The sequence below is a fragment of the Phoenix dactylifera genome, unplaced genomic scaffold (genome assembly GCF_009389715.1).
Source record: "Phoenix dactylifera cultivar Barhee BC4 unplaced genomic scaffold, palm_55x_up_171113_PBpolish2nd_filt_p 000470F, whole genome shotgun sequence".
In the NCBI taxonomy this organism is placed as follows: domain Eukaryota; kingdom Viridiplantae; phylum Streptophyta; class Magnoliopsida; order Arecales; family Arecaceae; genus Phoenix; species Phoenix dactylifera.
Genome location: NW_024067893.1, coordinates 664 through 27,934, shown reverse-complemented (window position 1 = coordinate 27,934; position 27,271 = coordinate 664). Strand labels below are relative to the sequence as shown.

Below are 27,271 nucleotides of genomic sequence, written 5' to 3'. Positions count from 1 at the left end.
CTCTAATCCAATTTAGGTTCAATTTAGTGCTAAACCTGACTTAGCAATCAGAACCTTTCTGATGCTTTGATCTAATCAAACTCTTTGATCCGATCAACCCACAAGACATGATTGACGTCTAGCAACGTATCATGTCTACCCGGAAGATGAGGAATGTATTGGACAAATCCAAACATACCCTTCAGTGGCAAGTTACTGTGCAATTCAATCCCTCAGTCATACTACATCCTGAATAAGTGCATGAGTATGAATCAATATCAAACTCAATCACTTATTCACGTCTCTCTCAATCTTTTATATGATAATTCAAACAATGAAACATTAGAAACTCTTTCTAATATTCATTTTGCTTTGATCAAAGGCTTCTTGAATCATCATAAGATTAGAGTAAGTAGGATGTTACCTTCTCTTACTAGAAGTGACTGATTCCTTGTTGACCTACTCACAACCTTCGTACAAAATTCACCATATCCAGAATACCCCGTACACAACGCAATGTCGTGAATGAGGGTAAACCAAAACATAGCTTCAAGTGCACAAGGTACCATGGTGATCTCAGGTCTAAGGATCACTTGCACAACTCCCACTATGAGAACCATCTTTTGATAATTAAGTAAGAATCCATAAGATGTTCTCATGGCTAGTCATTTCAGTGAACTCATTCCTCTAATGAGCACCCACATCTTTGTATTAGTGTCTCACACAAGTGATTGTGAGATCAATCACCCTCTACATTGAGCATACATAAGATGTGCCAGTCTTTCCGGTAATATTGATCCCCGACTCAATATACCAATTTGATTGGAAATATTCTAAATTAGGATTTTAGGATTTTAGGTCTCACTGGTATGATCTCATCATAACCCTAAAACCAATGTCCTAATTTATGGGGTTCATCATCCAATAATAAAATAGATAAGCAGCAAATGATGAAACACAATGCCTTTATTGATATATATCGAGTGTCAAAATACATGATTTGGAGGATTACAAAGAGAAACCCATCAAATGATTGGCTTATAGGGCATCTACTCTTTCACGGCCCTCTCAGAAAATCCAGAACCTTGTATTTTAGCCTTTCTTCACTTGGGTCGACTCAACTCTTTTTGGGTCGACTCAAGGATCAGTTGGGTCGACTCAATTTTCACTTGGGTCGACCCTCTCAGGGATTCCAGAGACTTGTTTTCTTGACATTTCAATCTGGGGTCGACTCAACTTTTTCTAGGGTCGACTCAAGGTTGGGTCGACTCAAGGTTGGATCGACTCAAGGTTGGGTCTACTCAAGTTCAGTTAGGGTCGACCCTCTCAGGAATTACAGAGACTTGTTTTCTTGAGGCTTGAGGATGGGGTCGACTGATGAGAGCACAAAAGTGCGACCTACATGTCACCTAAATTAGTATTATTGCTAACCGATAATGATAAATTCACTGGATTAATATTATATTTGGGTTTGGCATAGATTTTCATAAATTAGAGATAAAATGCACATTGAGTACAAATTTGACTAAAGAAGGATCCCTTCCCAGATCCAACCCGGTTGAAGATCGGGTCGGGTCCGAGTCGGGTTCGGATCCGAGTCGTATTTGGGTCCGAATCGGGTCCATTTTTTTTGTGCTTTTGGAAAATAATTTTGGGCAAATCTAAATTGGCTATATCATAACTATAAGGTGCTGGGTGACCCATGACTTGAAAGAATTGCACTTGACCTCCAGCCAGAATAGATGACCCGTCTACAAGCCAAATTTCATATCATACTATTTTTTTTATCTATATGACTAATTGGATAGAACTTGGTGTCTCCCAGCTCCCATCTTATGAGGGAAAGGAAAATCCAAGCCGCCCGCCTCCTGTCTTCAACACCATGATCCCGCGGCAACCTCCAAATGATCCTGGTTTCCTTCCCGAATCATCGTCCACGGATCACGCCATCAACGCCTCAGCCCGCCAGCCAGCCACACCGTCTGCACATCCCAGCGTCCACGGCGTCCTCCCATCAATCTCGGATGATCGCTTCTTCCATTTCAGCGCGTTCCTAGTTTCCGGATCAGCGTCTCCTCCGTGATCCAAGCCGCCCGCGTTCTTCACGCGCTGCCATGAATATCCCAGCCGACACCCAAAGAAGGGAAGAACACCCCAGCATCTCTCCTTCCTCCCGACGATCACGCTCTCAGCTCTTCCATGATCCCGGCGGTCCCGCATCCGTGCCAGCCACCATGCCAGCAAGCCGAGATCCCGTGTTCCAGCCGATCCGCACTGGATCCCTTCCACGATCGACTCCTCCCCGTCGATCCCGCGCCCGGAGAAGAAAGGATCCGCGTTGCCCAAATTTTCTTCCATTTCAGCGCATCTCCACCGCATAGCATCCGCCGTGATCCACTCCTTCCACGATCCGAATCCCAGCTCATCCCGTCTCTGCACCCATGGATCCACGGCATCCCGTAATCCACATGCTCCCAGCGCCCGGATCTCATCCGTGATCAACTCCTCCCCACGTCCCCACCTTCCGATTTCAGGTGTCCGTCCGCGGCTATAAAAGGAAAAGGAGGAAAGGGAAGGAGAGGAGTGCTCGGTTTTGGGGTTGAGGCCAAGAACCAGGGAAGGAGAGGTGTGCTCGGTTGCTTCGGTTGATCCAAGGAAGAAGAAGGAGCTCGGCTGCTTCGGCGGAGAAGAAAAAAAAAAACAGAAGAAACAGAGCATTGCTCTGTTCGTTTGAAGAAGAAAGAAAGAAATTCTATTTTAATGTTTTTTTTTCTTTTGTTTAAGTGTTTAACCGAGTTACTTGTTCCTTGTTCTTTATATTTTATTTTATTTTTTTATATTTTTCTTTTCTTTCTTACTCTTGTAAGCACTTGTCCTTTTATGCAATCCATAAATTTATGCAATCTATATTCCAGTCTGCAATTTTCCTAGCACTATTTTCATCCAATTTATGTTAAAGTTTTAATTTCTATTGTTTTTAATTTCTGTATTTTCAAGTTTCGCTCTTCAACTTCTGTAATTTTTTTTTTATGCAATACAATTAAATCTTCCTTCATGCAATTTGTGGTCGCTTCAATCTTCTTATTTTATCCATTTTAATTTATGCCAAAACTCTTCTTTGATTAATTAAATAAATGCTTTTTGAATTTAAATACCTGTCTTTTAGTTAATTTCAATAAAAAAACATTCTCCGGTAGACTAGAGAATCTATCAACATCCTCAAAATAATATTTTTCTTCTATCATTCAAAAATCGATTTTGAATCCGAATGAACGTTCTAATTTTTATGCAACTCCAATCGTCTCCCTGTGGATCGACCTCTTACAACCGCTATTCTTCGAGTAGAATAGGTAAGAGTAGAATTTAAATTTAACTTTTGTTCTTCGGTTCTAACGACGATCTGTTTAGCTTATTTTTAGTTAGACAGGAATCGGTCGAACAGAATTTTGGCACCGTTGCCGGGGAGGCAAATCGAGAAGCAAGAACGATCACGAAGATCAAATCAAATTTTGGATGCCCGGAGTGAACGCACTCCGGTAGTAAGTTTTTATTTTTATTATTTTGATTATTTTCAGTTAATAATTTCGTAGTTATTAAATTCTGAAATTTGAAATTTGAAAAAAAAATTCAAAAAAAAAAAAAAAAAAATAAAATATAAAAAAATATTTCAAAATTCAAAAATTTAAATTCAAAATTGGAATTCTGAAATTCGAAATTTGAAATTTAAATTTAAATTTTTTTTAAAAAAAATATATTAAAAAAAATTAAAAAAAAATTAAAAAATAAAATTTTTAAACAAATCTATATTATTTTTTGCTAATAATTGATAAGGCGCAATCCCCCGAGGTTATCATACCTCTATTGGGACTCCTCACGGAGTAATCTCCAGAGCTTATTCAACGGGCATTCGGAGATTGACTGACGCATAAGAATTGTGTTTAGTTTACATTCAAGTTATTGCTATATAAAAAAATGATAAAAAAATAAATAAAAATAAAAAAAATTATATAAAAAAATAAAAATAATAATAATAATAAAATTTTATTGATTGCTCATTTAATCAATACAACCTAATGACATTGCATAAACTTTAAAAAAAAAAAATATTGATTATTTGCTGCATTTAGTATTAAGCATTTGCATAAAGTAATTAAGGGCAAAACCCATTAAAAAGATAAGGTCGGGAAGTCATTACCTGTCCTTAGCCAAAAAATCACCACCTTGCATACTTATCCTAAGCCAAATTAAATTAAAATCAAATTAGACGTTGGCCTTAGGATTTTCGAGCTCAATTAGGCTCTTGGAAAGAAGCGGCTGAAAGCCACTCCAGTGAGAATTTAGTAATTGGTGATGTCTAGGAAAGTTTTACAACAGTGAGAACTGTTACGGATATTGTGGTATCGGTGTATCCCTTCTGGCACCACCACACACCCAGGGACTTTCCTGGTCACTGATTACTGGATTGCTTAACTGGTAAGCTCAAGCTTAATCTGAAAGGGAGAGTAGGAGCTGTCTAATCTAGGAGAGAATTTCAGGAACTTTTTAACCTGATACATCTCTGTGCAACTAGATTTAAGAAGCTACTAAACCTCACTTAGTTCTAAGACTAATAGGGTCAAATTGTTGTGTGGTGTTAGTTGTGGTCATCGGTGTCTAGCCCTTCTCTTCTTTTAGGATTTCGTCCATTGTAGGAGTCGAATCTAATTAAGTTGTGGAAAATGTATGCATGGTAGAAGGTCATTAAGGGATAAGTTAACCCCATTTGATCCTGAGATTGAAAGAACTTTTCATCACAACCTGCGAACTGTAAACCAACCGTCGATCTCTACAATGGGTGAACATATTAGAACCCTAAATGAATTGTTTGCACCCGCATCCGCTAGTCCCCCCACTTGCATAGTATTACCAATTAATAATGCAGCCCAATTCGAGATTCGAGCTGCAACAATAAACATGTTATCCAAGTTTCATGGGTTCGAGAGTGAACAACCCTACATTCATCTAAACAAATTTTTGACAATCTGTCAAACGTTTAGAAATCAAAATTTAGATGAAGAGGGTATTAAATTAAGGTTATTTCCCATGACTTTAGAGGATCGTGCTGCTGCATGGCTGTACTCCCTAGCTTCAAATTCCATCACAACATGGGAACAACTATCTAGGAAGTTCATGGCTAAGTTCTATCCCATGGTAAAAACTGAAAAAATTAAGGATGCAATCAGAACTTTTAGAGGAAAATCTGAGGAGGAATTTTTCCAACTATGGAAAAGATTTCATGATCTTTTGGTCAAGTGCCCCCACCATGGGCTTGACAAGGCTGATCTAGTACATTTCTTTTACAAAGGACTACCTCCGGCACATAGAAACATGATCGAGTCCATGCACAAAGGTAGGTTCATGGACCAAACCCCGGATCAAGCCTATGAATTTCTTGTTGACTTAGCCGAGAACGCCCAAAATTGGATTTGCTATGGTGAGGAAACAAATAGAGATGAGTTCGGGTCTAGAAAATCGGGTAATTATGAAATGAAAGCAGACCCAGAACTAAAAAATGTCATGTCCAATCTGGTGACTGGAATGAACAACTTAAGCAAAAAGTTTGATGCTTTCACTGTTTCCACTAGTCCGAGTTCATATAAAGAGTTAAATCCCATCATGAAAGTGGATCACGAGTCACATAGTTTATGTATCTTGTGTAATAGTTCTGAGCATCTAGTGGAGTGTTGTCCTAGTTTATCCAACATTAAGGCTGAACAGGCAAATGCTCTTAATTCATATAGTGCCTTTAAGAAGCCCACTCCCAACTCGTTCAGCCCAGTCTACCACCCTGATAATAGGTTCCATCCAAATTTCTCATACAAGCAAAATGAACCTATTCAGCATCAAAGTGGTCCACCAGGTTTTCAGAACAACTTTCCTAGGATAGGTCCACTACAAATGAACCAACCTTTGGTTCCATCTGTACCGCCTTATAATGCCCCTATCCCACAACAACCTTCACAATTAGAAACCATGATGGCTAATATGATGAAACAACAACAAGATTTTATCAAGCAACAACAACAGACCAATACAGCCCAAGCCCAGACTAACCAATTCCATGCGTAAGCAATTGCAAAACTTGAGGTTAGTCTGAGCCAAATAGCTAACTCTCTAGGGGATAGGAAGAAAGGTGAACTACCTAGTCAACCAGTACCTAACCCTAGTAGACAACAAAATCAAGGTCAGATAGGTCAGTATCAAATCAATTCTAATGGAAATCCGACCTATGAAGTCCAGGCAATTACCACTTTAAGATCTGGCAAGCAAGTGGACAATAAAGTCCAACTTCCTGAAAATGAAAAAGAAAATAAAACTGAATCCGATAAGAATCCTATTCAGAAGAGGGGTCAAGAACAGGACAAACCGGAAAAAAGGAAAGAACCCATAGAAACATACAAACCCAAGGTTCCCTTTTCCAGTAGACTTCAGGACTCCAAGAAACAATCTAACTTTGATGAAATCATGGAAGTCTTTAAAACTGTTCAAATAAATATACCTTTTCTCGATGCCATAAGACAAATTCCCTCCTATACAAAATTCTTGAAAGACCTCACCACGGTCAAAAGAAAAACAAGTATTCCTAGGCAAGCTGTTATGGCTGCACAAGCCTCATCTCTCATTCAACAACAGATTGCCCCGAAATTCAAAGATCCTGGTTGCCCAACTATTGAAATAAAAATAGAAGAGACGATCATCCAAAGAGCTCTATTAGATTTAGGAGCCAGTGTAAATCTACTTCCCTACTATGTGTACCAAAAATTAGGTTTGGGGGAATTAAAGCATACAAATATTACCCTTTCCTTAGCAGATAGGACAGTGAAGTACCCCAAGGGGATTGTAGAGGATGTAATAGTGAAAGTAAATGAGTTTTACTATCCTGTGGACTTCGTTATCCTTGAGACTGAACCTGCAATACATCCAGACAGTCACACACCTATAATTTTAGGTAGACCTTTCTTAGCCACAGCAAATGCTGTGATCAACTGTCGAAATGGGATACTAAAGTTATCTTTTGGCGACATGAAAGTCGAGCTTAATGTCTTCAACATAAGTAAACAACCACCAGACGACAAAGAAATCAATGAAGTTGACATGATTGAAAGTCTGGTTCAGGAGACTTTCTTACAAACTTATAATAAGGACCCTTTAGAAGCTTACCTTGCCCATTCCGAGGAAGGGGTCAAGCATGCGCCTCTTAGTTCTGTTCCCCTTATGAGCATAGATCGTCATCAGCTGACTGTTCTTCATCGGACTCTTCCAAAACCATTCTTAGATAATGGTTGAAAAAAAAGGAGATTTACATTTTGTCTGGCTGAAGACATAAAACTTAGCGCTCTTGGGAGGCAACCCAACATATAAATATCTTCTATAAAAAAAAAAATACTAACATGCAGGTTTGGGGGATTTTGCCCCAATTTTCAATTTACCCACCCATATCAGGTAACCTCTCCTCTGTCCTCTTACTGCTTTAAATTTTCTTTAACATTGAGGACAATGTTAGATTAGGTTTGGGGGTATTTTTACGCATTTGAAATTTTATATTAAAAAAAAAGTTTTTAGTTAAAATTTTTGAAAAAAAAAATATACAACACACAAGGTATATAAAATCTAAGAGCCCAATGACTAGTTGGAAGTAGTGCAAAGTGAGTTCTTTTTATTAAGTTTCTTTTAGTGAGTTGTAAGCTAATTAGTGCTTTGAATTTCACAACACATCTGGCCTACATTTTCTAAGGTATAGGTTCGACATTGTGTTGAAAATATGGTAGCAACCTCGAATCCTGATGAACCATCTTTTTCTGATCCAAAAAAAAAAAAAACTATTTGGTGGATTTAGTCAGGTACATCGAAAAGGGCTACCTATTCTCAAAGGTCAGCGGGCTTGTGATGAGGAACCCGAGCATAGGTCCGTAGGGGAGTCTTGATGCCCGACACCTCATGCCAACTGGTGTGAGAATTGTCGACTAATTGCTCGCTACATGGAGGAATCATCACAGGAGTAAAAGTGCACAATATATACATAATCATTTCTCTTTAATGAAAAAAAAATAAAACAAAACAAAAAAAATGAAAAAAATGGAAAAAAAAAATGTATATTGACCTTAAGAAAGACAATAGTGTGAAAGCCGTCGTTGTAAAAATTCGAGTAAACTGGAATATTACGGATAAAGCCCATGAGGTATTAAAGTAAACATCCACAGCTCTCGAAATCCTGCAGAAAAGATGATTTTGAATCAGCAAATAGGTCTTGTCCGACCAATTCTTGGAAACTACTAATATTAGCGATATTTTGGAGATCCAAAACCTTAGCTTGTGCATGGTCCAAACTTCACTGAGCACTCAAGTATAAATAAGTCTTACAATTTCCTAACAGAAAACTTAATGACTTCAACTTAAATTGCATACTAACCTAGAATTTGGGCTACTTAGTAATTAAAACCTTGTGTGCTTTTGAAATTCTTATCAGTTATGTACTTGAAATTAGACCTTCATTTCACAAACCAAATTTTATTTTGAGATTGAAGTTTGTGGGTAACTTCACTGCAAACCCTCACGAGACAACACTCGTCCACTAGGGTAACCTAGGGGTTTAACGGCTTGTTGCACGTGCTAAGTGCAATCGTAATGCTCTACGAAAGTGAGTATTTATCTTAGTATATTTATATAATAAATAACACTTTTGCACTCTTATTTTATCATTTTCGCACTAAATTGCTAGAGACTAGCAATAAGCTAGTTGGGGGGTGTGATGAGAGCACAAAAGTGCGACCTACATGTCACCTAAATTAGTATTATTGCTAACCGATAATGATAAATTTACTGGATTAATATTATATTTGGGTTTGGCATAGATTTTCATAAATTAGAGATAAAATGCACATTGAGTACAAATTTGACTAAAGAAGGATCCCTTCCCAGATCCGACCCGGTTGAAGATCGGGTCGGGTCCGAGTCGGGTTCGGATCCGAGTCGTATTTGGGTCCGAATCGGGTCCATTTCTTTTGTGCTTTTGGAAAATAATTTTGGGCAAATCTAAATTGGCTATATCATAACTATAAGGTGCTGGGTGACCCATGACTTGAAAGAATTGCACTTGACCTCCAGCCAGAATAGATGACCCGTCTACAAGCCAAATTTCATATCATACTATTTTTTTTATCTATATGACTAATTGGATAGAACTTGGTGTCTCCCAGCTCCCATCTTACGAGGGAAAGGAAAATCCAAGCCGCCCGCCTCCTATCTTCAAAACCATGATCCCGCGGCAACCTCCAAATGATCCTGGTTTCCTTCCCGAATCATCGTCCACGGATCACGCCATCAACGCCTCAGCCCGCAGCCAGCCACACCGTCTGCACATCCCAGCGTCCACGGCGTCCTCCCATCGATCTCGGATGATCGCTTCTTCCATTTCAGCGCGTTTCTAGTTTCCGGATCAGCGTCTCCTCCGTGATCCAAGCCGCCCGCGTTCTTCACGCGCCGCCATGAATATCCCAGCCGACACCCAAAGAAGGGAAGAACACCCCAGCATCTCTCCTTCCTCCCGACGATCACGCTCTCAGCTCTTCCATGATCCCGGCGGTCCCGCATCCGTGCCAGCCACCATGCCAGCAAGCCGAGATCCCGTGTTCCAGCCGATCCGCACTGGATCCCTTCCACGATCGACTCCTCCCCGTCAATCCCGCGCCCGGAGAAGAAAGGATCCGCGTTGCCCAAATTTTCTTCCATTTCAGCGCGTCTCCACCGCATAGCATCCGCCGTGATCCACTCCTTCCACGATCCGAATCCCAGCTCATCCCGCCTCTGCACCCATAGATCCACGGCATCCCGTAATCCACATGCTCCCAGCGCCCGGATCTCATCCATGATCAACTCCTCCCCACGTCCCCACCTTCCGATTTCAGGCGTCCGTCCGCGGCTATAAAAGGAAAAGGAGGAAAGGGAAGGAGAGGAGTGCTCGGTTTTGGGGTTGAGGCCAAGAACCAGGGAAGGAGAGGTGTGCTCGGCTGCTTCGGTTGATCCAAGGAAGAAGAAGGAGCTCGGTTGCTTCGGCAGAGAAGAAAAAAAAAAAAAACAGAAGAAACAGAGCATTGCTCTGTTCGTTTGAAGAAGAAAGAAAGAAATTCTATTTTAATGGTTTTTTTTTCTTTTGTTTAAGTGTTTAACCGAGTTACTTGTTCCTTGTTCTTTATATTTTATTTTATTTTTTTATATTTTTCTTTTCTTTCTTACTCTTGTAAGCACTTGTCCTTTTATGCAATCCATAAATTTATGCAATCTATATTCCAGTCTGCAATTTTTCTAGCACTATTTTCATCCAATTTATGTTAAAGTTTTAATTTCTATTGTTTTTAATTTCTGTATTTTCAAGTTCCGCTCTTCAACTTCTGTAATTTTTTTTTTATGCAATACAATTAAATCTTCCTTCATGCAATTTGTGTTCGCTTCAATCTTCTTATTTTATCCATTTTAATTTATGCCAAAACTCTTCTTTGATTAATTAAATAAATGCTTTTTGAATTTAAATACCTGTTTTTTAGTTAATTTCAATAAAAAAATATTCTTTGGTAGACTAGAGAATCCATCAACATCAATAATGTTTTTCTTCTATCATTCAAAAATCGATTTTGAATCCGAATGAACGTTCTAATTTTTATGCAACTCCAATCGTCTCCCTGTGGATCGACCTCTTACAACCGCTATTCTTCGAGTAGAACAGGTAAGAGTAGAATTTAAATTTAACTTTTGTTCTTCGGTTCTAACAACGATCTGTCTAGCATATTTTTAGTTAGACAGGAAAGGACGAACATCGACTCAACTTTCACTTGGGTCGACCCAAGTACTGTTCATCCATGCCATAAGTGCTAGAATGTGCCAGAATGTTTCTTGATGTGCGGGGATCGACTCCACCTCTTCTAGGGTCGACTCCTACTTTGTGCCAAGTGTTCCAAAAGTGTGCCAAATGTATCGGGGTCGACTCCAAACTAATTGGGGTTTTCTGCACTTTGAAGGTTAGTTATGCACATTAAAACAACAATATAATATTCCAAGCAAATTATGATGCATGGCACAATAAAGTTTCATACCCTTAATAGTAGAAATTACCGAATTGCCCTTTTAGGTATTTTTAACCTGAAACTTTGTCAAAATGAATTCTTGAGCTTTCTACCATTCTCTATTACAAATTTTATGTCGTTTATCAATCTTGAGAGTGGTTTTGACCATATAATCCTAATGTATCATGAGTGTATCGAGGGTGTGCCATTTATCAATGATGTATCAAGTTAATTTGTATATCTAATTTGATATAGCCTCAATGGTTGTGTTAATCATCAAAATAACATTATCATCCTCACACCGCCACCCCATGTGACGGTCCCATAGAATTCCCTAACTAACCCTGGGTAGGTGGAAGGTCAAAAGAGCAAAAATATTCTAGGTTTTGGGCCCTAAGATGATGCCCTAGGATGAACCCTTTCCGGGAGAGGAAGTCAAAGTTGACTTTCCTCCTGGTAGAGACAACCCTTCCGGCGCACGGACACGAGGGAACCGGCCTAGGCGGAGAAGGAACCAGAGGTGTTGGCCTCACGGGTTCGTTCCGTGCCTTGGACCGTCTCTCGGCGCCGCTCGCGGTGAAAGGTCTCTTCCGGCTCGGGACAACGATTTTTCTAGGCATTTTGACCTAAAAACCGAGGAAAGGACAAGAAAAATGGGAGAAAACACGAGAAAAAGGGCCAAAAATGGATCGAGGATGATGTAGGAGACGACTCTAGGGCTTTTGATCAGTGGCAGCTGAAAATAGAAGTGAAAAAAAAACATTTCGCTTAGGATTAAAAGTCGGTATCCGACCATGAGTCGACTCTGGTAAGGCACGAGTCGACTCGACCTCGAGTCGACTCCTGAACATGCGTGAGTCAACTTGCCCACGAGTCGACTCTTAGATTCATTCGAGTCGACTCGAACTTTGGCACGTAACAAAATCTTAGTTAATTCCGTGCCAAAGGAGAGAGATATGGAAATCTTTAGAACTTAAGGAATGATTTGATGACCATAGATAAGAAATCCCATATCCAACATAAGCTAATCATCAAAATCAATGAATTAGAGGAGAGTATCACAAGAATGGATCAATCACTGCTACGATTTTAATCTTGCTCTTTTAAAAAAGAAAATTAAACGTAGGATACCCCAAGTATAGGGTGTAGCAAAGTAATATTCTCGGTGAGACCGAGATCGAATCCACAGGGATTTGACAGTGAACAAAAACTAAAGGCTAAATAATATTCGAATTGACAAAATATAACTAAGGCATCAGGATTCAGCCTAGCACTTCATCATGGTTTTCTTAAAATCATCTATTATTTCAGTTAAATAGATTTAGTTTTATGGGCAGCATTACAGTAATTCTATTTTAAACTACAGAGATTTCTAAGCATCTGTTATACCCGGGAGAAATAACAAATCAAAAAAAATATATAAGTTTGAAATAATTTCTATAAATTTACTGCACCATAAATCAAAAAGAAAAACATTAAAATCCCATTGATGATTAAATGAAATACATGAAGAAATTGCTAGGCTTTTCCCTAGCCTTAGCTAGAGAAGATTTAGCTACTCATATGAAATGGAAACATTTTTATAAAAAGGAATTGTAAAGAATAACTTAAAATAAACATAAATCCCTTTTTCCTTTTTTTTTTTCTTTGGTTCAGAAAACAGGATGCTCTGTTTTCTTCTCCCGGTTGCTTCCTCCCTTCCGTGGCCTCTTCTCCTCTCTCGCTCGGCTGGGAAAGAAATGGATGTTGGCTTCCCTGGTTCCGTGGCTTACCCTCGCTTCCTCCTTTTCCTCCACCGTGTGGTTCTCTCCTTCCTCGTCGGCTGATTTCCCTCCTTTCGTCCGGCTGGAAAGATTGGAAGAGGAGATGCTCCCTTCTCGCCCTTTCTGTGGTTGCTTGCTCGGCTGCCTTCTTATAGCATGTTGAAGAGGCCGGATGAAACGCGGCTGAGATGCGGGGTGGAGGGAGTTGCGAATATGGGAAGACTCCTCGTGGATGGAATTAATTTGCTGGGAACGGCTGAAAAACGATCGGATGCATGGAATACGTGGATGGCCGTTGGGGTGTTGAGAAGACTCCTCGGCTGGAAGCTCTATTCCGAAATGGATGATCCGATTGCATGTGCTGGGAGGTCTCGGACGGTTGGAAGATGCTGGGAAGCTCCTCGACGTTAGGAGTTTGAACATTGAAGAAGTTTGAGCTGCAGTCATTGATGTTGGATTTGTGGATAAGCTGAGAAGAAACGGGGGAGACGGAAGGACTCTGATGAATGCTGGGATGTTGCAGACATTTGGGAAGTTAAGAAGACTCGGCTTGGGACTCTTCTCCTCCGATGGCTGCTGGCCTCCTCCCTTTCCGTCGCACGCTCCACGCTTGGATGAGCTGGGAAGAAACAGGGGAAACGGAAAGATGCTGATGAGATGCCATTTGGAATTGAAGAGCTGGTTTAGCTTAGGTCTCTTGGGTCTGATTTAAGTCCCTTGGATTTGGTTTAGGTCCCTTGGATGAGATGCCATGATGCTTGGAATTGAAGAGCCCGTTTGCATGTGCATGGAGGTCCACGGTCGGTTGGGAAATTGGAAAATTTCAAAGCCCCCATGCTGTGGATGTTTGGAAAATTTATTGAGCTTGGGCTGCCAGGCATTGGGCTCAAATCCAGAGTTACTGGGTCTCTTGGATTAATTTCACTCAAACACAAATAAAACATTAATTAATTAATTTTATTAATAAAAATTAACTATAATACGAATTAAGATAATATGAAAATTATACTTTTGTACTCTCATCACACCCCCCAACTAACTTATTGCTAGTCTCTAGCAATTTAGTGTGAAAATGATAAAATGAGGGTGCAAAAGTATTGTTTATTTTATTAATATATATATATCAATATGCATGAATTAAAATAAATACTCACTTTCGTAGAGCATTACAATTGCACTTAGTACGTGCAACAAGCTGTTAAACCCCTAGGTTACCCTAGTGGACGAGTGTTGTCTCGTGAGGGTTTGCAGTGATGTTACCCACAAACATCGTTTTTAAGTTAGAAGATACTTTAAAACATAGCAACTCTTAAGGCAAATGTAAATGTGACGTCTCAGAATACCTATACCTCCACCACAATTGGGTACCCTTTGAAATCTAGGTGCACTACTCAAATTCACAAATGTTAACTACTATTTGTTAGCTCCCGATCCACTAAATTTTCTGAATATCACATGTTATTTATCCAGAATGGTTCGCATATAAAAATGAAGCTATCAATCCCAACTAGACATCCCAGGTACACAGAGTTCTAAAACAATGGAGTCAAACCAGTCATCCACACGTCACTTGGTTTAAGTTTAACTAACTTACTCATGTTTAATTTATTTTTATTATTATTATTATTATTTTTCTTACATAGTGACTACAACAGTCCAACTTCATTAGGCTCTAGTAAGGTCCATGTAACGAGCTTTGGGTCAATGACTCTTGATCCAGTTGGCTCAAGGCATTAGGTGAAACACCCCTCGGACTTAATTACTCGAATCAGACTACGCCACGAGGCCAGACTAGTCACTTATTTCAGTCATTTTTACCTTTTTACGCGAACACTCGCTGCTTTGTAGGCAAGAGGCCCGGTTACTCAGTGAAGACAAACTGTATTATTTCTCTCTTCTCTTTTTTTTTTTTTATTTTTTATTTTTTTTTATGTAACGTGACTGTATTGTGACTATAGGTCAACCAAGGTCAGAACATAAGGCACCCAGGTGATCTAGCCGGGAATTTCAAACTCAATCTTTATGTGAAAACCAAATCATGAACTTTAAGATAAGGACACTCGTACTTCTTTTGCGAATAAGGTCAACAAATAAATAGGTAACACAAGTGAACTCCTGAGGCTTTCCTATTGTCATTGAATACTTGTGTGGGGATCTAATAATAGGTCTCTAATAAGTCATAATATGCTCCTTGCCTTAATAGCTGCACATGTTTATTTCTTTGAAAAATATAGTGGTAATTAAATGCAACAAAATATATGTTTGTTATTATTATTACTATTATTATATTTTTGTATTATTTTTTATTTATATATATATAAATATATATATTTTTAAATAGAGTTTTTTTTTTTTTGACATATATGACAATTGGTATGATATATAGAAAAATATAGTAATCTCTCCCCCCAACTTAAATTCAACATTGTCCCCAATGTTTCAACATGAATGCATTAAATATGATAGTATGAAGGATAATAAGGCTGAAGGTTAGAATTTACCAGAATGACTGCACACTGTTGTTGCTCACCAATTGTCATATGAAAGAAAGAAAAATTATGTACAAACAAAGGATCTCTAGCAGATATAGAGATCAATCCTGATAAACAGGATCTCCCAGATTGGTCGATTCAACTTCTGGGGTAAAGTTGTCCAAAAATAACTTCAAACGTTGGCCATTTACTTTAAAAATATTACCGGTGTTTGGATTCTCTATCTCAACGGTTCCATACGGATAAACAGTTTTAACTATAAATGGACCAGTCCACCTAGATCTCAATTTTCCTGGAAATAAATGAAGTCTTGAATTATACAATAGAACTTTCTGGGAAGGCTCAAATGTTTTTCTCATAATATTTCTATCATGAAAGATTTTCATTTTATTCTTATAAATTCGAGCATTCTCATATGCTTCATTCCTGATTTTCTCTAGTTCATTAAGTTGAAGTTTGCGTAGTGCACTAGCCTTATCCATATCAAAATTAAATCTCTTAATAGCCCAGTATGCCCTATGCTCCAATTCCACAGGCAAGTGACAAGCTTTGCCAAAAATAAGACGGTACGGAGACATACCAATCGGACTTTTAAAAGCAGTACGATAAGCCCAAAGTGCATCAGTTAAACGCAAAGACCAGTCTTTGCGATTTGGGTTAACCGTTTTTTCCAGAATATTCTTAATTGATCGATTGGATACTTCAACTTGTCCACTTGTTTGTGGATGATAAGGGGTGGCGACTTTATGGGTGATCCCATATTTTCGCATTAAAGCCTCAAAAGGCTTATTACAGAAGTGTGAACCCCCATCACTGATGATGGCTCGAGGTGTTCCAAATCTGGAAAGAATGTTTTCCTTTAAAAATTTTAGAACAGTTTTGTGGTCATTATGTTTGCAAGGAATTGCCTCAATCTATTTGGAGACATAATCCACAGCTACTAAGATGTACAAATTTCCGAATGAAGGAGAAAATGGGCCCATAAAATCTATTCCCCAACAATCAAATATTTCGATAATTAAAATTGGGTTGAGGGGCATCATATTCCTACGAGTTATCCCACCTAACTTTTGACAACGCTCGCAAGCTTTGCAAAAGTTATGGGAATCTTTAAACAAGGTGGGCCAATAGAAACCGCACTGTAAAATTTTTGCAGCCGTTTTCTTAGCAGAGAAATGACCACCGCAAGCTTCAGAATGACAAAAGAAAATGACACTAATAAATTCGTCATTAGGTACACATCTCCTAATAATTTGATCTGGGCAGTATTTGAAAAGATAAGGATCATCCCAGAAAAATTTTTTTATTTCAGTCAAAAATTTTCTTTTGTCTTGTTTATTCCAATGACTTGGTAGTTCACCTGTGACTAGAAAATTTGCAATGTCTGCAAACCAGGGTGAAGATGTGATCTCAAACAGTTGCTCGTCAGGAAAAGTGTCTTTTATGGGTGAATTGTCTAAGGAATCTGGAAGAGTGAGACGGGACAAGTGATCAGCTACTACGTTCTCTACCCCCTTTTTATCTCTTATTTCTAGAAAAAATTCTTGGAGCAGAAGGATCCACCTAAGCAAACGCGCCTTAGCATCCTTTTTTGAAAGAAGGTACTTAAGGGCAGCGTGGTCAGTGTAGATAATGATTTTGGATCCAATCAAGTTAGACCTAAATTTGTCTAGTGCAAATACTACGGCGAGTAGTTCTTTTTCCGTAGTGGTGTAATTCATTTGTGCACTATTTAAAGTCTTACTTGCATAGTAGATAACATAAGGTTTCCTTTCTTTTCTTTGCCCTAGAACTACCCCAACTGCATATTCACTAGCATCACACATAATTTCAAAAGGAAGCGACCAGTCAGGTGGTTGCATGATGGGAGCAGAGGTCAGCAAGCTTTTAAGTTTATCAAAAGCTCTTTGACATTCTTCAGACCACACAAATTGGGTTTCCTTTTGAAGGAGATTACATAAGGGTTTAGATATTGAACTAAAATCTTTAATGAATCTCCTATAAAATCCTGCATGACCCAAAAATGAGCGTATATCTTTGATAGTTTTTGGGTTGGGTAAGTTAGCAATTAAGTCAATTTTAGCCTTGTCTACTTCAATTCCTTCAGATGAAATAACATGCCCGAGAACAATTTCCCTAGTTACCATGAAATGGCACTTTTTCCAGTTTAAGATTGGATTCTTCTCCTCACACCGAATTAAGACTAGTCTTAAATGGTCCACACAGTTTTCAAAAGAGGAGCCAAAAACCGAAAAATCATCCATGAAAACTTCCAAAAAGCGCTCAACCATGTCCGAGAAAATACTGAGCATGCATCTTTGGAAGGTTGCAGGAGCATTACATAATCCAAAAGGCATTCTCTTGTAAGCAAATGTGCCAAAAGGACATGTAAAAGTGGTCTTTTCCTGATCTTCAGGATCAATTGCAATTTGGTTGTAACCTGAATAGCCATCTAGGAAGCAATAATATTTATGACCTGCTAACCTTTCTAAAATTTGATCAATAAAAGGTAGAGGAAAATGATCCTTCCTAGTGACAGAATTAAGTTTCCTATAGTCAATGCATACACGCCAACTAGTGGGGACCCTAGTTGGAACTAATTCATTGTTGGCATTTTTGACTACAGTAACACCAGATTTTTTCGGGACCACTTGGGTTGGACTTACCCATTTACTATCTGAAATTGGGTAGATCATACCCGCATCCAGAAGTTTCAGAACTTCTGCTCTAACCACATCCTTCATGTTTGGGTTTAATCGACGTTGAGGTTGACGAGAAGGTTTGGCATCAGCTTCTAAGTGGATTCTATGAGTGCAAATTGAGGGACTAATTCCCTTGATATCAGCAATTGTCCACCCTAATGCTCCCTTATGTTCCTTGAGAATTTCTAATAATTTTAATTCCTGATTTTGTTCGAGTTGGGATGATATGATCACAGGAAAGGTCTCTTCTTGACCAAGGTATGCATACTTTAGCTCAGATGGTAAAGGTTTTAGCTCAAGTTTGGGTGCTTGAACACTAGATGGTAGAGGACTATTGTTGCGTATGGGCAATTCTTCAAAACGAGATTTCCACCTATCTGTATCCAACAAAGGAGCTGAATCTAATATAGCACTGATTTCTCTAAAGTTTTGGTTGATATCTGTATTTCTGAAATGAGTGAGGCATGTTTCTAAAGGATCAGAAGAAAGAGATGGGACAAGAGCATCTTCTACAATGGAGTCGATCAGATTAACTCCATGAATTTCATCATTTTCATTGTCATTATCGGGTTATTTACAAATGTTAAATATATTAAAATCTATAGTCATATTTTCGAATGACATTTTCATTATTCCATTTCGATAGTTGATCAAAGCATTGGAAGTAGCTAGAAATGGGCGGCCTAGAATGACAGGTATTGGAGTGGTACAGTTCATGACAGGCTAGGTATCTAATACTATGAAGTCGACTGGAAAATAAAATTTATCAATTTGGACAAGTACATCCTCGACTACTCCTCTTGGTATCTTTATAGATCGATCAGCAAGTTGGAGAGTAACCTTGGTGGGTTTTAGTTCACCAAGTCCTAATTGTTCATAAACTGAATAGGGCAGTAAGTTAACACTAGCACCTAAATCTAGAAGGGCTTGTTGTATCCTGAAGTTTCCTATGATGCAAGATATGGTAGGACAACCAGGATCTTTATATTTAGGTGGGGTGTTGTGTTTGAGAATAGCACTCACCTGTTCAGTTAGAAAAGCTTTCTTTTGTACGTAAAGCTTTCGCTTTATGGTACAAAGATCTTTTAAAAATTTTGCATAAGATGGAATCTGCTTAATGGCATCTAATAGAGGAATGTTAATCTTTACTTGTTTAAAGATTTCCAGAATTTCTTGATCAGGTACTCCTTTTTTAGCTGCAAGCAAGCGCTGAGGAAATGGAGCAACTATCTTGTGATGCAGTATTGGATCATTTTGTTCATTATCATCTTCATCATTCTTTTCAATAGATTTTTTAGGTTTGTCATCTTTTGTTGGAATTTCTTTGTTAATTATTTTTCCACTCCGAAGGGTTGTAACAGACTTTACTTGCTCAAATTTACGTTGGGATGAACTTGCTTCATGGACCTCATGTTGACCCTTTGGGTTAGATTGAGGTTGGGCTGGAAATGTCCCTCTTTCCCTAACATTAAGTTGAGCCTCAATTCTACCTACAGAATTTTTAAGTTCTTGGAGTGATTGCATTGTATTCTGATTTATTTGAGTCTGCCCTTGCATGAAGGTTTGCAAAGTATCTTCAAGGGATTTCCTATGTGGTGGCACATAAGGAGTAGGAACAGAATTTTCTTGAGATTCATTGGCAGTGGATCCATGTCTCCAGCTAAAGTTAGGATGGTTTCGCCAACTAGGATTATATGTTTCTGGAAATGGTCTTTTATAAGTATTGGTGAAATTTGCTTGATCATGCAACACTTCTTGAAAAGCAGGGATTGTAGGACAATCCTTGGTTACATGTGCATTACTCTTACAAATTCCACATATACTTTCAACAATAGTTTGTGCTTTTCCTATATTGGCTTTGCTTAATTCCATGGCTTCAACCTTCCTAGTCAAATTAGCAATTTTTACATTGACATCATTATCATCTTTAATAAGATATATTCCTCCTTTTGCATTAGGTGCTATTTTTGATTTTTCATTTTTATCTATTGTATCCCAAGCTTGTGCATTTTCTGCTAAAAGATCAAAATAATCCCAAGCTTCATTTGGTTCCTTACTCATGAATTCACCATTACACATCATTTCTACAAATTGTCTCATATTGGAGGACAAACCATCATAAAAGAAACTAATGACCCTCCAAATTTCATATCCATGATGTAGGCAAGCAAGGAGAAGGTCCTTAAATCTTTCCCAACACTGAAAAAATGTTTCTCCATCTTTTTGTGCAAAGTTCATGATATTTCTTCTAAGTGTGTTTGTTTTATGTGTTGGGAAGAATTTCTTTAAAAATTCTCTTGTCATTTCTTGCCAGGTAGCTATGGTCCTAGGCCTTAAGGAGTGTAACCATGACTTAGCTTTTTCCTTTAAAGAAAAAGGAAATAACTTAAGCTTAACTACCTCTTCAGTGACATCATTGAAATGAAGTGTTGAACATACTTCATCAAATTCTTTCAGATGCAAATAGGGACTTTCAGAATCAAGTCCGTGAAACTTTGGAAGTAATTGGATTATTCCTGGTTTCATGTCAAAATCTCCTGCAGCAGTAGGAATAACCATACAGGATGGGGTACTGGTCCTAGTGGGTTGTAAATAATCACGAAGCGTTCTAATAGGTAAGTCATCTTGAAATTCATTATCTCCCTGATTACTACCATTATCTTCCATTTGATTATTTGAATTTTGAACAATTAAATTTTTATCTTTTGATTCAACTCGAAATAATCTATTCGTTTTATCTCTTTGCCACAACCGCATATACTGACCAATTAACCAGTCGACTTTTTTTTTAATTATTATTATTATTAATTATTTATTTATTTATTTTGTATATATATATATATATATTTTTTAGAGTTTTGGATGAGTATGAGTATTACCTAAAGCTATGAATATTGACACCCTGCTACTAAAATTATTCACAATCAAACAGTATCAAAGCATAGCACCCTTATTGCTAATGTTTTCCTAAAAATTTCTAGACAGCTCCTAACTGGTTTGAAGAGTACACTTAAGCCTCCAATCCGGTCTGATAACCTAGTCGACCAGGTAAGCTCCCAGGTAAGTGGAGGGGTCACGATGCGTATAGCAAAGGTCCCACTTAAAAACCACTTTCCTCGAACAGAAACTGTCTCCCTTTAATCACTTAGAGGGACAAAGCTTGCCTAGACATCGACCGGGGTCATAGAGCGAAATTGGTGCAACTTTCAGTGGTCTTCGTCCTATTGAGCTCGATTATCCTTAGGGGCCAACGTCTAGTTGATTTTAATTAGGCTTAGGATATTTATGCACTTGGATGATTTTTGGGCTAAGGACGAGTGATGAAATCCCGACCTTATCTTGTTAATGGGTTCAGCCCTTTGATTATTTTATGCAAATGCTTTATACTATATGCAACAATCAAGAAGATTTTTAACATTTTATGTCATGACATTAAATTGCATTTGAATAGTTGATCAAGCAAACTAGCTAAATTTTTTTTCTTCTTTTTATTTATTTATTATTTTTATTATTTTATTATTTTAATTAATAATAATTTTTTAATTTTTTAAAACAAGAGTAAAATTCTAATCTAGGAAAAATAGGACTAGTATGAGCAAAACAGAAAAATTAATTTAAATACTCACGGCAGGAGTTCGTTCACTCCGGAAATCCAAAAATGTGATCTTGATCTTCCTCGTTACTGGTCCTGCTTTGTGTCGCCCTTGAATCTGAAAAGATTTGAAAATTCAGCTGTGTTAAAAGTAAAGAAAAATTGAAGAACTAAAAATAAAGAATTGAAATTTTCAGCCTTGTTCTCGTTCGCACGTTGCAAATCCCCGGCAATGGCGCCAAAAACTTGCTACGATTTTAATCTTGCTCTTTTAAAAAAGAAAATTAAACGTAGGATACCCCAAGTATAGGGTGTAGCAAAGTAATATTCTCGGTGAGACCGAGATCGAATCCACAGGGATTTGACAGTGAACAAAAACTAAAGGCTAAATAATATTCGAATTGACAAAATATAACTAAGGCATCAGGATTCAGCCTAGCACTTCATCATGGTTTTCTTAAAATCATCTATTATCTCAGTTAAATAGATTTAGTTTTATGGGCAGCATTACAGTAATTCTATTTTAAACTACAGGGATTTCTAAGCATCTGTTATACCCGGGGGAAAATAACAAATCAAAAAAAATATATAAGTTTGAAATAATTTCTATAAATTTACTGCACCATAAATCAAAAAGAAAAACATTAAAATCCCATTGATGATTAAATGAAATACATGAAGAAATTGCTAGGCTTTTCCCTAGCCTTAGCTAGAGAAGATTTAGCTACTCATATGAAATGGAAACATTTTTATAAAAAGGAATTGTAAAGAATAACTTAAAATAAACATAAATCCCTTTTTCCTTTTTTTTTTCTTTGGTTCAGAAAACAGGATGCTCTGTTTTCTTCTCCCGGTTGCTTCCTCCCTTCCGTGGCCTCTTCTCCTCTCTCGCTCGGCTGGGAAAGAAATGGATGTTGGCTTCCCTGGTTCCGTGGCTTCCCCTCGCTTCCTCCTTTTCCTCCACCGTGTGGTTCTCTCCTTCCTCGTCGGCTGATTTCCCTCCTTTCGTCCGGCTGGAAAGATTGGAAGAGGAGATGCTCCCTTCTCGCCCTTTCTGTGGTTGCTTGCTCGGCTGCCTTCTTATAGCATGTTGAAGAGGCCGGATGAAACGCGGCTGAGATGCGGGGTGGAGGGAGTTGCGAATATGGGAAGACTCCTCGTGGATGGAATTAATTTGCTGGGAACGGCTGGAAAACGATTGGATGCATGGAATACGTGGATGGCCGTTGGGGTGTTGAGAAGACTCCTCGGCTGGAAGCTCTATTCCGAAATGGATGATCCGATTGCATGTGCTGGGAGGTCTCGGACAGTTGGAAGATGCTGGGAAGCTCCTCGGCATTAGGAGTTTGAACATTGAAGAAGTTTGAGCTGCAGTCATTGATGTTGGATTTGTGGATAAGCTGAGAAGAAACGGGGGAGACGGAAGGACTCTGATGAATGCTGGGACGTTGCAGACGTTTGGGAAGTTAAGAAGACTCGGCTTGGGACTCTTCTCCTCCGATGGCTGCTGGCCTCCTCCCTTTCCGTCGCACGCTCCACGCTTGGATGAGCTGGGAAGAAACAGGGGAAACGGAAAGATGCTGATGAGATGCCATTTGGAATTGAAGAGCTGGTTTAGCTTAGGTCTCTTGGGTCTGATTTAAGTCCCTAGAAGCGCCGCTCTATATGCTTGAACTTCTGATGAGACCTTGGCTCCTTAGCAAGAGCTATGGCGCCATTATTATCGCAGTAGAGTGTTATGGCATCTGATGACATTACATCCAATTCCGCAATAAATTTCTTGAACCAGAAGCCTTCCTTAGCAGCTTCAGAGGCGGCGATGTATTCAGCTTCCATAGTAGAATCAGCAATGATCGGTTGTTTAGAACTCTTCCAATTCACCGTACCACCATTGCACAAGAACACATATCCAGATGTTGACTTCCTATCATCGACGTCAGTCATGAAGTCTGAATCTGTGTACCCTTCTATCTTTAACTCTGATGATCCTCCAAAGACCAAGAATAAATCTTTAGTTCTTCTTAAGTACTTAAGAATATTCTTCACAGCTGTCCAGTGTTCTTCACCTGGATTCGACTGATATCTGCTTGTGATACTCACAGCTAGGGCTATATCAGGTCGTGTGCATAGCATGGCATACATGAGGCTCCCTATTGCCGATGCATAAGGGATCTTGCTCATGCGTTGAATCTCTTCAAATGTGTTGGGGCACATCTTCTTGGAGAGATGAATTCCATGCCTAAGAGGTAAGAGACCCCTTTTGGAGTTTTCCATGCTGAACCTTTTCAGCACTTCCTCTATATACATTTTCTGTGATAGGCCAAGCATCCTTTTAGATCTATCTCTATAGACCTTTATTCCCAAAATATAGGATGCTTCCCCAAGGTCTTTCATGGAGAACTCTTTTGACAACCAGACCTTGACCGAGGTTAGCATGGGAATATCATTCCCTATCAGGAGGATGTCGTCCACGTACAGTACGAGAAATACGACAGCACTCCCACTAACCTTTTTGTAAACACACGGTTCCTCCTCATTTTTGATGAAATCAAACGTTTTGATTGCGTCATCGAAACGAGTGTTCCAACTCCGAGATGCTTGCTTTAGTCCATAGATGGACCTTTGCAGCTTGCAGACCTTGTGATCTCCATCACTGGAAGTGAAACCCAAAGGCTGTTCCATGTAGATATCTTCATCAAGATATCCATTTAGGAAAGCAGTTTTGACATCCATCTGCCAGATTTCATAATCATGAAATGCTGCAATGGCAAGCAATGTTCGGATGGATTTCAGCATGGCTACAGGTGAAAAGGTCTCCTGATAGTCTGTGGATTTGCAGCAGATTCCAGTTGTTAGGGAGTATCCTGATGTATTTCCAGGGGAATTACCAGGATTGCCACTTGATAGAGAAATTGAGTTCAGTATTGAACTTCTTCCTGGTACAAACCCTATATCGATTGCTCCCTATCATATGGCACCTACAGAATTGAGGGAGTTGAAGGTGCAGTTGCAGGATCTGCTAGACAAGGGGTTTGTTAGGCCCAGTACATCACCATGGGGTGCCCCAGTTCTGTTTGTGAATAAGAAGGATGGGTCGCTGAGATTATGTATAGATTATAGACAGCTGAATAAAGTGACCATCAAAAATAGATACCCACTCCCCAGGATAGATGACCTGTTTGATCAATTACAAGGGGCTGGGTGCTTCTCGAAGATTGATCTGCAGTCTGGGTATCATCAGTTAAAAATCAGAAAGGAAGCTATATTGAAGACTGCATTCAGAACGAGATATGGGCACTATGAGTTTCTAGTGCTTCCATTTAGGCTGACAAATGCCCCAGCAGCATTCATGGATTTGATGAATAGGGTCTTTAAACCCTATCTTGACAGATTTGTGATAGTCTTTATAGATGATATCCTCATATATTCTAAGAGTCAGGCTGATCATGAAGAGCATTTGAGGATAGCACTACAAACCTTGAGAGAACATGAACTGTATGCCAAACTTACCAAATGTGAGTTCTGGCTACAAGAAGTTGGATTCTTGGGACACATAATATGTAAGGAAGGAATCAGGGTGGATCCCAAGAAGATTGAGGCAGTTATGGATTGGCCGAGACCAACAAATGTAACAGAAATCAGGAGCTTTCTGGGTCTGGCTGGGTACTATAGGAAGTTTGTAAAGGACTTTTCAAAAATAGCTACCCCATTAACAAAGCTGACTCGGAAGCAGGTTAAGTTCACTTGGACAGATTCTTGTGAACAGAGCTTCCAGAAGCTGAAAGATTGCCTCACATCAGCTCCAGTTTTGACTCTACCCACAGATACAGGCGGGTTTGTAGTCTACTGTGATGCTTCTAAAGTGGGATTGGGATGTGCGTTGATGCAGAATGGCAAGGTGATTGCATATGCATCCAGACAGCTAAGCAAGCATGAAGTAAACTATCCCACTCATGACTTGGAAATGGCTGCTGTCATATTTGCATTAAAGATATGGAGGCATTATTTATATGGTGAGAAATGTGAAATATATACTGATCATAAAAGCCTCCAGTACATTTAGCAGCAAAGAGATTTGAATCTCAGACAGAGGAGATGGATAGAGCTGTTGAAGGATTATGACTGCCAAATCCTGTATCATCCGGGCAAGGCTAATGTAGTAGCAGATGCATTAAGCCGGAAGTCAATGGGCAGTTTATCTCACATCTCCGTCCAGAGGAGAGAGATAGTCAGAGATCTGGCAGATTTATTTGCTCAGGGACTATCTTTTGAGTTATTAGAGGTTCGTCCTTTGATTGCACAGTTTCAGGTGAAACCGAGGTTGATAGATGGAATCAAAGTTTCACAGGATTTAGATCCAATCCTTGTGAAACTGAAAGGAGAAGTGCAATCAGGACAGTCAGAAAGGTTTCAGATTGTAGATGGAATGTTGAGGTGTGGCAGTAGGCTATGTGTGCCAAATGTGGAAGATCTGAGACAGAGGATTATGCATGAAGCACACAATACTCCCTATAGCATTCATCCTGGTTCAACCAAAATGTATCATGATATCAAAGGCATATATTGGTGGAACGGATTAAAAAGGGATGTGGCCAAATATGTGGCTTCTTATTTGACTTGTCAACAAGTGAAATTTGAACATCAGAAGCCAACAAGGCTTTTGCAAGAGTTACCTTTGCCCGAGTGGAAATGGGAAAGGATAACTATGAATTTTGTGGTCGGGCTGTCCAGAACACAAAAAGGATATGATTCCATCTGGGTGATTGTGGATAGATTGACAAAATCAGCCCATTTTCTACCGGTGAAAACCACATATTCAGTAGCTCAGTATGCCGAAATATATGTGAATAAAATAGTATCTCTGCATGGAGTGCCAATTTCTATTATATCAGATAGAGGTTCACAGTTTACCTCTAGATTTTGGCAGAAACTCCATGAGGCATTAGGAACTCAGCTTGATTTCAGTACAGCATTTCACCCTCAGACAGATGGGCAATCAGAGAGGACTATTCAAACCCTCGAGGATATAATCAGAATGTGTGTACTGGATTTCAGAGGTAGCTAGGACAGATACTTACCTTTAGTGGAGTTTGCATATAATAACAGTTCTCACTCCACTATTGGTATGGCACCTTATGAGGCACTTTATGGGAGGAAATGTAGATCTCCCTTGTACTGGTCTGAGATTGGAGAGAAGCACCTAGAAGGACCAAATTTGATCAGAGAGACATCAGAAAAAGTGCCAATGATACAGGAAAGGTTGAGGACAGTGTTCAGTAGGCAGAAGAGCTACTCAGATGTCAGAAGGAGAGATGTGCAGTTTGGAACGGGGGATCATGTTTTCTTAAAGATCTCTCCTATGAAAGGGGTAATGAGGTTTGGAAAGAGGGGCAAGCTTAGTCCCAGATACATTGGCCCCTTTGAGATATTAGATAAAGTTGGCAATGTATCTTACAGATTAGCACTGCCTCCAAACCTCAGCCATGTGCATCCAGTATTCCACATATCTATGCTCCGGAAGTATGTGCCGGATCCATCTCATGTGTTATCAGTGCAGAAAGTTACAGTAGAAGAAGATCTTTCTTATGAAGAACTTCCTGTCGCTATTCTTGATACTCAGATCAGGAAGCTGAGAAATAAGGAAATA

At 39.0% G+C, this 27,271-nt stretch overlaps 1 non-coding gene across 1 annotated transcript; it reads left to right on the top strand.

Moving 5' to 3' along the window:
• Positions 1-20,181: 20,181 nt before the first annotated feature.
• Positions 20,182-20,288, top strand: LOC113461771. The gene has a single exon (XR_003384047.2). It is a non-coding gene; the product is annotated as a small nucleolar RNA R71 (small nucleolar RNA).
• The last annotated feature ends 6,983 nt before the right edge of the window (positions 20,289-27,271 follow it).